Source organism: Mesocricetus auratus, unplaced genomic scaffold (genome assembly GCF_017639785.1).
Source record: "Mesocricetus auratus isolate SY011 unplaced genomic scaffold, BCM_Maur_2.0 Super-Scaffold_100014, whole genome shotgun sequence".
Taxonomy (NCBI): domain Eukaryota; kingdom Metazoa; phylum Chordata; class Mammalia; order Rodentia; family Cricetidae; genus Mesocricetus; species Mesocricetus auratus.
The window spans coordinates 416,800-430,582 of record NW_024429197.1 but is presented as its reverse complement, the minus strand read 5'-3'; the positions used below and the strand labels follow the sequence as shown (position 1 = coordinate 430,582).

The following is a 13,783-nucleotide window of genomic DNA, read 5'->3' as shown; positions in this document are numbered from 1 at the left end:
TTTGTCACAGCAATAGAAAACAAAACTAAGATACATACAAAGTCTATGAGGCGCCAACTTACAGATCTGGTATTAAGTAGTAGCAGGTTCCCCTACCCCATAATATTGTGAACCAGATTTCTTCAAACAATCTTTTTTTCCTTCTGTAGTGGACTGACTGTGCCCTTCCTACAGTGTTGTATATTAAAATCGTAACCCCAAATATGAGGCTTCTAGAGGTTACGGTACTGAGGAAGCCAATTAGATTTGGAGGGTGGGGCCTCATGAATGGGATCAGTGTCCTTATAAAAAAGACACCAGAGATCTCCTTTGCTCTCTCCACCATATGAACACAGTGAGAAGCAGGCAGTCTGCCACCTTAGGAGAATGTCCTCACCAGAACCAGACCACGCTGACACATTCAGCTCAGAGTTCCAGTCTGAAGAATAGCAAGAAACAGTTGTTGCTGTCTAAGCCACCCAGCCTATGGTAATTGACTGAGGCCTACACAGCCTGCCCCACCGTGGCTTCAATATCATCATGCAGTCTATTTCAATGGATGTGAGAAGACTTCTCTACCCTGGTCTGTGGATTCCCAATACTATGATATCAATGTCAGCATTTTAAAGTTACTCACTGACATTTCTGTGTGTGCGTGTACATGTGTTCATATGTGTACGTGTGTGTGCTTATTTATGCATGGGGTAATCTCAGATGCTGGCTACTTGGTTTTTGAGACAGGGCCTCTTCATTGGCCCAGAACTCAACTGTTCAGTTGACACATGAATTCTGCTGCTGTCATAAAATAGCCTGATAAAAAGGCAACTTAGGGAAGAAGGGTCTTACTTGAGCTTACTGGTCCAGAGGGGAGACAGTCCATCTTAGCAGGGAAGACAAGACAGTAGGAGCCCAAGACCTGTCTGAGAGGCAAGAAGCTGGCTGATCGATCATATTCCATACGCATACAGGAAGCAGAGAGACAGAACAGGAAGGAGGGCGAAGCTATAAAACCCCAAACCCACCCCTGGTGATGTACTTCTGTCAAGGCCCCTCCTCCTTAAGATCCCCTAACCTTTCCCAAACAGCTCTGCCAACTGAGGACTATGAGTTTAAGTTCTTGAGCTGATGAGGGACATTTCTCATTCAAATTACATCACCCAGGCTAGCTGGCCAGTAAGCCCCCCGAATCCCCTGAGCTCCACCTTCCCAGTGCAGGGATTACAAATCTATGCTACCACACCCAGCTTTTCATATGGGCCCTGGTGAATCAAATTTAGATTTGCACAAGAAGCATGTTACCAACTGAGTTGTTCCTGGCCCATGAACCCACATCTTAAGAGCTCTGGGTTTTTGGTAGGTCAGATTTCCAGCACGGAATTTTCTTTCTTTTTTTTTCTTTCTTTCTTTTTTTTTTTTTTTTTTTTTTTTTTTGGTTTTACGAGACAGGGTTTCTCTGTGTTGTTTTGGAGGCTGTCGGTCCAGCCTGGCCTCGAACTCACAGAGATCCACCTGCCTTTGCCTCCCCAGTGCTGGGATTAAAGCCGTGTGCTACCACCGCCCGGCTCCAGCACAGAATTTTCTTGCCTCATGCTCTGTCAACTGGTGCAGCAGGGATCCCCATTCCTGTGTGTCTAGCCTATAGCACAGCTTACTCATCACAAACAAAGATGTGTTAAGGGTTAGAAACAGCTTCGATGGTTGGGGGGTCACTGGCCAATGGAAAGGGCTCTTGTTCCATCTTTGCTAGATCATTGATTAAATGTCTAATTGATACCCAACTCTGGACACAAATAGATGGAAAATGGGGAGAGGAGAAAGTGGAGAGGGGTACTGGGAAAGGCAACATGTCTTCTGTCTGTCTGTCTCTGATAAGCTTAAGGAGCTATTGGCCATACACGTAGGCCAACATACCACACAGTACATCACAGCTTGGGAGGCCTTCTTGTTGCGGTGCAGGTGAGGGCTAGCCCTTTAATGGCACTCCAAGAGCGTCAGAGCTGGCTAAGAATCAGGGAAGAGCTGCCCCTGAAGAAGGAAAAAGCCGCTGCTAGAGGAGAGAATTTTGACACAATCAAGCCCTTTGTGAAAGGCCGGTTTAAAACGCCGTGTTGTGCTGAAAAAGTTTTAAGGTCCACTTAGGGCTTGTGAGAAGGAGATGAATTTTCCCTGCATCAAGACAGTGCGCAGACCCACATTTCTAAGCATCCCCTGGGTCCCTTTTCAGTCGGATAAGATCCTAAACTGACTTTCCCTGAAGGGCTCTCTTGACCTTGCTTCGATTCAGCAACCCTTGAGAGCTAAGGACTGATTCCACAGGTCAGGTCAGGCTCATCTGCTTTCACCCACAACTCCAGCTAAGTGCCAAGAAGCAACTACCACCACGTAGCATGGACAGAGGCAAGGTGAAGGACCACCTATAGTAACACGATCCTGAGATTAGAAGTAGCTATGATATTTCGTTTCTCATAGGTGAAGAGTACTCTCTGTCAGTGGGTAATAATGCAGTACGTTTATGGGTACATTTTAAATGAGGACGTTTTCGTTTTGGATCATGGTTCTTAGAAGACCAAGGTGGAGTGGCTTCATCTGTGAGAGTCTTCGTCCTTGCAGAGTCCCTGGGAGGTACATGTCATCACATCAAATGTGCCCCCCCTCCCCAAAACTCACTCACAGATTGAAGGCCTGGCTCCCAGCAGATGCGGTCACTGAGAGGTGATTGGCTCATGAAGATGCTAACATGTTGAGTGATCAGCCTACCAGTGAGTTCATAGGTTGAAGGGCTATTAGGAGGTGGGGCCTAGTTGAAGGAAACTGGTCACCAGGGAAGTGTCTTTGATAGATTGTCTTGTCCTTATTCCCTTCCCTGACCTCTTTCCCTCCCTCCCTCTCTTCTTTTTTTCTGTTGCCAGGAGGTCAGTACCTCTCTCCATCTCACTATTGTTCATGATGCACTGTTTCACTACAGGCCTGAAAATAATGGGGCCAGCTAACCATCCCACCCAGCCTCTGGTGATTTGACCACAGGCCAGAATCTCTAAAACCATGAGCCCAAATGGGCCTTTTCTTAAGTTGGCCTGCATAGATATTTTGTCACAGTAAGCCACACATTGTAATGTGTCTCTCTGGTCTCTCTACTCTTACAGAGTCACCAGTAGTCCATCATGGGGACACTGATGTAGGGTGTCCTTCTGTATGCCGTAAATATGCGTTGCTTTATTGGTTGATGAATAAAGCTGCTTTGACCTGTGGTAGAGCAGAATATAGCCAGGCGGGAAAACCAGAAAGAATACAGGGAAAAAAGAAGGCAGAGTGGAGAGAGACACCAGCAACCACTGGAGAAGTAAGATGTCAGAGCATTACCTGAAAGCCACGGGCCACGGGACGATACACAGATTAATAGAAATGGGTTAATTTCAGTGTAAGAGCTAGCCAGTAATAAGCCTGAGCCATCGGCCAAACAATTATAATTAACAATAAGCCTCTGAGCGATTATTTTATAAGTGGCTGTGGGACTGGTGGGTGGGACAGAAAAGATCTGGATATAGGACTCTACACTCATGACCTTGCCTAATCCTAGCCACAGCCCAACGGCTTCCTTTGAACACCATAGTTAAATCAGGTTTGCACCCTCCTAATACTTCATGATAAGAATGAAATGAGTTGGGGAGGGGGGGCATATAGCACATTCCAGACCTTTGTGAGCACTAAAGAGAGGCTGTCGTACAGGATGGACTACCGTATTGTGAGCTCTGAAGACATCCACGTCTGATAACAGATGCTTATGCACCCCTCCCCAGAGGAGGAAATGTGGATTTAGAAAAATGCACTCACTTTGCCAAGATTCCCCAGCAGTGCTGCATGGCTGGCAGTAGGTAATTTACCTTCATGTCACATGGCTTTCCAACTAGGCAACTGCCTGCTTCATTGAGAAGTTGTGTGGTGTCTTAGCCACAGAGGTCCCATAATGACTCTAGTTGTTTAGAAAACCACAATGATAAATGTTCCCTTAAATGTTTTATCAGCATAATTCATATGCCATATTGTTATTCTATTTAAAGTATATAGTTCCATGGTTTTAGTATATACACAACCAAGACACACTCCACATTAAGACATTGTGGAGGCTGGGGAAATGGCTCAGTCCCCAGCTCCCACGTGAAAACCCAGTCATGGTAGCTGCACTTGTAACCCCAGTGCTGGAAGGTGGAGAGAGGTAGGTCCCTGAGGCTCAATGCCCAGCCATTGTGTTCAATTAGCAAACCCTAGATCCTAGTAAGAGACCTTGTTTCCAAAAGCAAGGTAGATGGCTCCTGAGAAATGAAATAAAAAATGAGGTTGGCTTTGGCCTACAAACTACATACACACACACACACACACACACACACACACACACACACACCTGTATACACAAGAGCGTCTGTGCACACACAAGGCATGTGCAAAGAAAGAACACTAAGCGAGAAAGCTATAGACTTTCTGCCAACCCCCATCTCCCTTCAAGCCCGAGAAGCTCCTACTTTTTCATGTCCACTCACTTCCCTGATCTGGATTTTCACAAGAACAGAATTCTGTAATACGTCAACTTTATTTGGCTTCCTACACTTAGCCTAGTGTTTTCGAGGGTCACCCAACTTGGAGCATATAAATATACCTAATTCTTTTTTATGACTAACAATAACCTATGTGTGAGTGGTGGTTTGGATGAGACCGGTCTCCATAGGCTCAAATATTAGCATGCTTCGTCCCCATTTGAAGAACTGTTTGGAAGGGTAGGAGATGCGGCTTTGTTGGAGAAGGTGTGCCAACTGGGGGGGCGTCAGTTCTGAGATTTCAAAAGCCCACACCAGGCCCAATCTCTCTCGCCCTCCCTCCCTCCCTCCCTCCTTCCCTCCCTCCCTCCCACTCACCCTCTTTCTGCCTGCTGCCCAGGGATCATGACTTAAATCTCTCAGCGGCTTCTCCAGCACCGGGTGTCTCATGCAGCCATGCTCCCCACCGTGATCATAATGGACTAAGCCTCTGAAACTGTAAGCGAGCCCCAACTGAATGCTTCCTTTGAGTTTCCTGGGCCACAGCGTCTCTTCACAGCAACAGAACAGTGACTAAGATGGCATGTATAAACTCCTTTCTGTTCATCCATTTGTCTGAGACTGAACATGTGTCCTGCCTCCACCTACTGACTGTCATGTTATTCATATGACGTCATATCACTTGCGTATTATGTTTGCTGCTGTGAACACTCACATCCACCTTTTGGTGCAGGCATTAATTTTCATTTCCCTCGGGTATGTATCTACGAGTGGAATTTCCAGGTCGTGTGGTAATTCTATGTTTAGTCATTTGGGAAACTGCCCACTTTCCAATGGTGTCATCATTTTTGCATTCCTGGCAACCATGTAAGAGGACTCAGAGTTCTTCACACCACGACCAATACAACGTCTTGATATGGGGCCAACTACTAGGCTTAAAGATAGCAGAGCCTGTGTGAGTGGTAAATGGATGAGTGGGCAAATTAGCATGCATGTATAGACATAAATAAATAAATTCATCAACATTCAGAAAGATGGAAGAAAGTGATTTTCCTTGTAGCAGGATATGCCAAGTCAAAAATGTGCAAAATGCCAAGATTGGAAGTTTGTCTTCCGACAACCTTCCTGAGTTATGTTTCACGCAGGAACCAGTGATGCTCGGGAGCAGACAGGGGTTTGATGAGAAGCAGGGTGCCTACAGCCTCAAAAGACACCCCAAGATGACAGCCACAAAACGAGGAAGGGAAGCTGGAGGTGGGGGCTCATGCCTGTACCCCTAGTACACATGCTATCCAGAGAAGCTGACCAGAGATAAACAGCAGCTGAGGCAGACTGAAGTATCCTTCTTAATGAAGAACCCAACAAGCTGCAAAACATGAAGCAAAAAAACAAAAAGGAATATATTACAAGGCAAAATAAACACCCAAGTGAAAAATAGAAGAGCAAACCAAAATCTGGATGATACACTAAAACGTTGAGCATAATTAACATGTTGACCAGGGACATAGATAGATCATTTGTGTTCACCACTTCTTTTCTACAAAGAAAATGAGGAATAATTCAAAAATTGTCCATGTGCCAGACTAGTTCAAGACTCATAAAAGGTTGGGTTTTTTTGTTGTTGTTGAAAGATTTGTCTATTTACTTTTATATGTATGGGTGTTTTGCCTGCATGAATGCCTGGGCACTATATGTACACACAATGCCTGTGGAGGCCAGAAGAGGGTCCCCTGGAACTGGAGGAACACATCATTACAAACCACCATGCGGGTGCTAGGAATTGAATCTTGGGTCCTCTGGAAGAGCAGTCGGTGCTCTTAACCTGGAGTCTGGAATCTCTTCAGCCCCCAAGGACACCTTTATTTCTTTTTTCCCCCTCAATATATGTTTTTATTTAAATTAGAAACATGAATGCTTCACAGCCGGGAGGTGGTGGCGCACACATTTATTCCCAGCACTCGGGAGGAAAAGGCAGGCGGATCTCTGTGAGTTCGAGGCCGGGCTGGACCGACAGCCTCCAAAACAATACAGAGAAACCCTGTCTAGTGAAAACCAAAAAAAAAAAAAAAAAAAAAAAAAAAGAAAGAAACATGAATGCATCACATGTCAATCCTAGCTTCCTCTCCCACACTTCCTCCCTTGTCCCTCCACCAGCCCCCCCCCAACCCCTCACCCAATCCCCACATCATTCCCCAGGGATGGTGAGGCCCTCCTTGGGAGGATCTCCAAAGTCTGTCATTTCATCCAGGGTCCTTCCCCATGTGTCCAGGCTGAGAGAGCCTTCCTCTTTTTGGAATGGGCTCCCAAAGATCATTGATGCACCATGGTAAACACTGATCTACCCAAGGCCCCAGTGATTTCTGTGGCCTCCTCACTGACACTGCATTCACGGACTCTGGATCAGTCCCCTGTTGGCCTCTCAGCCATCAGTCTGGGATTCAAGAGTTCTCCCTTATCTGGTCAGCTGTCTTTGTAGGTTTCACCATCATGGTCTTGACCCCTTTGCTCATCACTCCTCCAGTCTGTCACTGTGTTCCAGGAGTTCGGTTCAGTATTTAGCTACAGATATCTACCTCTGGTTCCATCAGTCACTGAATGAAGGTTCTAGGATGGCATATAAGGTAGTCATCAACCTTATCATCAAGGAGGGGCTATTAATGTAGTCTCCCCACTATTGCTTAGTTTGCCACTTGGTGTTATCCTTGTAGATCTCTGGAGATCTCACTAGTGTCAGCTCTCTCCTCAAAGCTATAATGACTCCTTCTATTATGGTATCTCTCATCCTGCTCTCCTCTATTCTTACCTCATCTCAACCTTCCTGCTCCCCCAAGCCTTCTTCTCCCCTCCTCTTATCCCCCTCTCTTTTTCCTGGTTTCCTCTCCCCTCCCCCAATGTTCCCAATCTGCTCAGGAGATCTTGCCTCATTCCACTTCTCTGGGGTATCATGCATATCTCTTGGGAATCTCCCTTTTTCCCAGACTCTCTGGCAGTGGGATTGTAGGCTGACACTCCCCTGATCCATGTCTAAAATCCATATATGAGTGAGTACATACCATGTTTGTCTTTTTCTGTCTGGATTACCGCACTCAGGATGGTTTCCTCTAGTGCCATCCATTTGCCTGCAAATTTCAAGATTCCATTGTTTTTTTTTCCAGTGAGTAGTACTCCATTGAGTAGTACTCCATTGTGTAAAATGTGGTATACATTTTTCTCTATCCACTCTTCAGTTGTGGGGCATCTAGGTTGCTTCCAAGATCTACCTATTACATATAATGCTGCTATGAACATAGTGGAACAGACATCTTTGCATGAATGGGCATCTTTTAGGTATATGTCTAAGACTGGAATTGCTGGGTCTTGTGGTAGACCGAGTCCCATTTTCCTGAGGAATCTCCATACTGCTTTCCATAGTGGCTGTACGAGTTGGCACTCCCACCAACAATGGAGGAGTGTTCCCCTTTCTCCACATCCTCTCCAGCACAAACTGTCATTGATGTTTTTGATTTTAGCCATTCTGACAGGAGTAAGATGATATCTCAGAGTTGCTTTGATTTGTATTTCCTGGATGGCTAAGAATGTTGAGCACTTTCTCAAGTGTCTCTCAGCCATTTTATACTCCTCTTTTGAGAATTCTCTATTTAGTTCAGTCCCCCACTTTCTAATTGGATCCTTTGGTGTTTTGGAGACTTGCTTATTGAGTTCTTTGTAAATTTTGAAGATCAGCCCTCTGTCAGATGTGGGGTTAGTGAATATCTTTTCCCAATCTGTGAGGTGCCTTTTTGTCTTGCTGACTGAGGACACCTTTCTTAACATAATAAAGGGATCCACTAACAGTGAAATGTCAAGAATCCCCATGAGGGCGGGAGGAGGGAACAGTGGGAGAGATAAGACCTGAAATTTAGAAAAGAGAAACCAACTCCAGCATTTGGACTTGACGTCATTATTGACCAGGATCTATCTCTGGTGCATAAGCTGGTTTTTTGGAGAACACTCCCTGTGGTGGGATGCCTTGCTCAGCCTTCATGGAGCAATGGGCTTGGTCCTTCCTCAACTTAATGTGCCAGGCTTTGTTGACTCCCCATGGGAGGCCTTACCCTTTAAGGCAAGGAGTGGATGGGAGGGGAATGGGAGGAGGAACTTTGGTTGGTATATAAATTAATTAAAAATTAAAAGAAAGAAAACCCATAAACTAGGAAGATGACTCAGAGGGTAGAACACCTGATACATAAACATGGAGGATCTGAGTTCACATCCCACATATCCATGTGAAAATGTGGGTGTATCCATGTATGCCTATATAGTGGGCACCAGGAGGAGGAGGTCCTTGCCACTGTGTGTACACATAAATGCAGATGCCCACACGGGTACACACATCACCAACAACAAGGAGACTCAAATAGAAAGATTACAATAAGGGGTCTGGCAGCTGATTCCCATGACATCATAAGAAAGATGCCACACCCAATGGTGGGAACGCTCCATGCTGCTCAATCAGCAGATGCAAAATCTGACTTCTCTGCCCTCATGACATAGAAAAAAGTCAAAGTGATGCTGGGCGTTGGTGGCGCACGCCTTTAATCCCAGCACTCTGGAGGCAGAGGCAGGTGGATCTCTGTGAGTTCAAGGCCAGCCTGGTCTACAGAGTGAGTTCTAAGACAGCCTCCAAAACAATACAGAGAAACCCTGTCAAAAACAAACAAAAAGTCAAAGTGAGTGGCTTCTGGATTCCCATGTGAAATCAGAGCTGGTCCTCTTGGTAATAATAGAAAACAGTTGTATAATATTGATGGAGTAGGCAGTGACTTCTTCAGCAAAATATGAAAAACACTGACCAAATAGAAAAAGACTGATTAATAAGATATCAAAGTTAAGGACGTCCTCTGGGGCTAGGGACATGGCTTGGTGGATAAAATGATTATTGTGCAAGAGTGTGGACCTGAGTTCAAATCCGCAGCACTCACACAAAAAGTCAGAAGTGATGGTACACATCTGGAACATCCTAGGGCAGCCCGAGATAGGAGGCTACTCCAAGCTCACCCACTGGCCAGCCAATCTAGCTACCAGTGAGACATGGGTTTAGAGAGACCCTGTCTCAAAAAACAGGTGGAAAGCAGTTGGGAAAGAGGCCCCGTGTGAATCTCTAATCTCCAAGCGTGCATGCATTAGCCAGTGCATACATGCATACAGACACCTTCCATTCTGTCTTCCTACTCTCCTAATGTCTCTTGGTGAAAGGATGGGCTCTGAAACACTTATGACCTAGAAAAGATGTTGCCCTCATTTCCTTTCCATTGCTGTAATAAAACACCCTGGTCAAAGCAACTAGGGAAGGAAAGGGCTTATTTGGTCTAGGACTCCCTTCATGCCACATCCATCATTGATGGAAGTCAAGTCAGGAACTCAGAGCAGAAACCTGGAAGCAAAAATCATGTAGGAAAGCTATTTACTCAGTTATCTTTCTTATACAACCCAGGACTGCTTTCATAGGGAATGGTGGAACTCACAGTGGGTTTAGCCCTCCTACAACAATGAACGATTAAGGCAGTTCCTCACAGACTGCCAGCAGGCCAATGTGGGTCACCCTGCAGTTGAGATTGTCTTCTCTGATGACCCTAGGCTGTGTCAAGTTAACAGTTAAGGCTAACTAGGACAGATGCATACTCCCATTATAAAAGAATTCCTTTTGTTCAGTAAGACAAATAACTCACGTAAAGCATATAGGAGAAACCCGAACAGGCATTTTGCAGAATGATGTGCTGTATTTGGTTCTGAGATGTTCTCCAGGGCCATGTTAAAGGCTCTTTCCCCAGCTTGGTGCTACTGGCTGGTGATGGGAACTTTAAGAGGTGGCCTAATGTGAGGTCTTGGAGTCACTGGCATTGTGACCACAAAGGAGACTGTGAGACCTAGGTCTATTCTCTCTCTCTCTCTCTCTCTCTCTCTCTCTCTCTCTCTCTCTCTCTCTCTCTCTCTCTCTCTCTCTCTCTCTCCCTCTCTCTCCCTCTCTCTCTCTCTCTCCTTCTCTCTCCCTCCCTCCCCCTCTCTCTCCTTTCTCCTCTCTTTCCCTCTCCCTCTCTCTCTCTCTCTCCTCTCTCCTCTCTTTCTCTCTTTCCCTCTCCCTCTCTCTCTCTCCTCTCTCCTCTCTCTCCCTCTCCCTCCCTCCCTCCTCTCTCTCCTCTCTCTCTCTCCCTCCTTTCTTCCCCCCCTCTCTCTGTAATCTGGCCTCCTGCTGAGCAGTCTTTTCTACCATTCTCTCCTTTCCTGGCATGCTACCTCACGATAGGTCTAAAACAATGGGACAACCAATCACGAAGGAGCCTCTGAAGCCACAGCCAGAATAAAAGCAGTCTCCTGATAAATAATTAACTGTCTCAGGCCTTTTAATATAGGGATGGGAAGCTGACTAACACATGGGTATTTAAAATGGGCACTATGCAAAGATGCTTGCCTTCACTATTCCTGCGTAAAGCAAATTAGCACAGCGATGAACTCTAAGCATGTGCCCCCCACCACAGCCAGCACTGGAGATTGACTGTGCCAGTTATTCACAAATGTGTAGCACAACGTGAACTCTCATACGTGGCTGGTGGAAATATACAGCAGTTTCCTTAGGAAACCAGACAGCATTTCGTTTTCTAGTTGAGCACCCCCTACTGTGTGACCCTGTTTCCTAGCCAGCCCTAACTGTCATCCTGACACAATCCAGAGTCATCTGAGAGCCTCAACTGAGAGACTGATCTGTCAGCATGTCTGTGAGAATTAATTGAGGTAGGAGAGACAAACTCACTGTAGGGGGCACCTGAGCTGTATAAGAAAGCCAACTGAGGCCAGGCAGTGGTGGTGCACACCTTAAATCCCAGCACTAGGGAGGCAGAGGCAGGCGGATCTCTGTGAGTTCGAGGCCAGCCTGGTCTACAAGAGCTAGTTCCAGGACAGCCTCCAAAGCCACAGAGAAACCCTGTCTCGAAAAAAACAAAAAAAAACAAAAAAAACACCTTCAGGAAATCTCATAACACCTCTGTCTCTGTCTCTGTCTCTGTCTCTGTCTCTGTCTCTGTCTCTGTCTCTCTCTCTCTCTCTCTCTCTCTCTCTCTCTGTGCTGTCTACTTGTTTTTTGGGGGCAAGAATTGATTTTTGAGACACTTTCTCATTGGCCTGGGCTAGCCTGGCCAGAGAGACCTAGATATCTGCCTATCTCTGCCTCACCAGGACACCTGTCTTTTTTTTTTTTTTACTTGTTTTCATTTTTACATGAGTTCTAAGGGATCTAACTCGGGTCCTCAGGCCTGTATAGCCAGCACGTGATTGATTGAGCCCTTGCCGGTTTGTCTCGGCCTCCTAGTCTTTTGTTTCATGAGACAATGTCTTGCTGCGGAGCCCTGGCTAGCCTCAAGCTCATGATCCCCTGTGTCCACCTTCCAGGTGATTTCACAGGTGTGCAAACACCACTTTTGAGGATCTGGGTGGACACGCACCAACTTGAACTATTGTCACCCCAAAGCAGCAGAGTGGGTGCTGTCTTTATTTCAAATTGTCCCAGACAGGGTTGTCTACGTCTCCATCATTACCCTCTGAGCGGAGTGGTGTGCTAGAACCCACCAACAAAGTGTTTTGTTACCAGGTCACTGCTCCTGGGAAAGGCTTGCCACCGGAGGAACGAGGTGTTAAATGAGAGCAAGCACTACTTATCTTAGCAATGTCTTTGCCAGCTTCCTCCCGAGCACAGAGAAAAGTCCCGCTTCCCATCCTACATGAGTGACTGATTTTTGTAGAGCAGGCCTTCGCCATTATGGCATAGATGGATAGATAATGGATAGATGAATGGGGTCATCCTGAGAGCTGGGGACTCTTTTTTTCTTGGGATAGATTCCCTTTAAGGAGCTGGTAGGGAGCCACCGCATCAAGTGTGGGTTTAGTCTCCCCAGTTCTGTGTCACCAGGGTGACTGCCATTTACTGCCCTAACCGTTGCCCTTGAAAGTATGAAGTAGATGGTTGTTGTGGGGGACTGGGGGTAGATGGCACAACAGAATAAACCCTGAAGACAAGAGTTCAAGCACCCACATAAATACCAGGAGAGAGTGCTAGACCACTTGTAATCTCAGCGCTAGCAAGGTAGAGTCAATGGCTCGCCAGAACAAGCTAGCTAGCTAGACTAGTTGAATGCTCCAGGTCCAGATGTCAAGTGAGAGCCCCTACCTCGACACACAAAGTGGTAATCCAGGAAGACACTTCAGGCACCATATTCACGCTCATACGTGTGCACACACATGTGCACGACACATAAAGTGGTAATCCAGGAAGACACTTCAGGCACCATATTCACGCTCATACATGTGCACACACATCTGTACGCACGCCACACACAATCACGCGCACACACGTAAAGATAAAAATGAGAGAGTGATAAGCCAGGGCTGCTCTAAGCAGACTGGGAGGAAACAGCACAAGGGATTCTGGAACTCAGGACTCGACTGTACAGAAACTTCCAAACTTAAGGCTCCTCCGGGATCAGCCTGAGCCACCAGGCGTGTCATTAAAGTGGTAATTGCTCAGTTTGCTTTCCACCCAGCAGCTGACGCTGTCAGCCCTGAAATAGAACCCTGTACTGGATGCATCTTTTATGAGCCCCCGTGGCCTTTTGTGCTTCTTCCTACCTTATCTAGTGGGTGCCAAGTGCCCATTTCTGGACAGAAGACACCTGGGGGCATGCTTCGCCACCATGACCAAGGCAAACCCACACCTCACTCCGCTCCGGTTGCTTCTCTCTGTGGGCTGTGGTGCTGGGCGGTAAAAGGCAGGAGGTCCTGGAGGACTCTTACGGCACAGTGGCTTCCACGCTGTCCTATTTGCCCGCCCACCCTGAACATGGTGCACAAGCACCTGTGGTTTGCCTGCCATACTCTTGCCCTTCCTCTGGCTCTGATTAACTCCTTCTGCTTCTCGGCTGTGATTTTGACCTCACAGCCTCATGGCAGACAGCCCTGACAGGCCAGAGTGAGCCAGACATCTCTACTCCACAAACCTCCTGTGAAGTCCGATTTTGACCTAAGAGTTGAAGAAGACTATGGTCTTCTAGGGCCAGGAAAGCCAGGCTCCTGCCAGGGACATACACACACACACACACACACACACACACACACACACACACACACACAATCAAAGGAGATGCCAAGCAATTTAGCACCAAGACAAATAGCACAGTGATGTAAAAAAATCTGCAAATGAGTACACTGGCAACATTTAGAAGTTATTTTGAATTTTCATTTATTATTGT

The 13,783-nt window shown here is 46.4% G+C and overlaps 1 long non-coding RNA gene across 1 annotated transcript; it reads right to left on the bottom strand.

Annotated features, from left to right (window-relative positions):
• Nucleotides 1-5,543: 5,543 nt before the first annotated feature.
• Nucleotides 5,544-10,349, bottom strand: LOC121144024. The gene is made up of 2 exons (XR_005881366.1): nt 10,217-10,349; nt 5,544-5,874 (listed from the first exon to the last, which is right to left on the bottom strand). It is a non-coding gene; the product is annotated as an uncharacterized LOC121144024 (long non-coding RNA).
• Nucleotides 10,350-13,783: the final 3,434 nt, after the last annotated feature.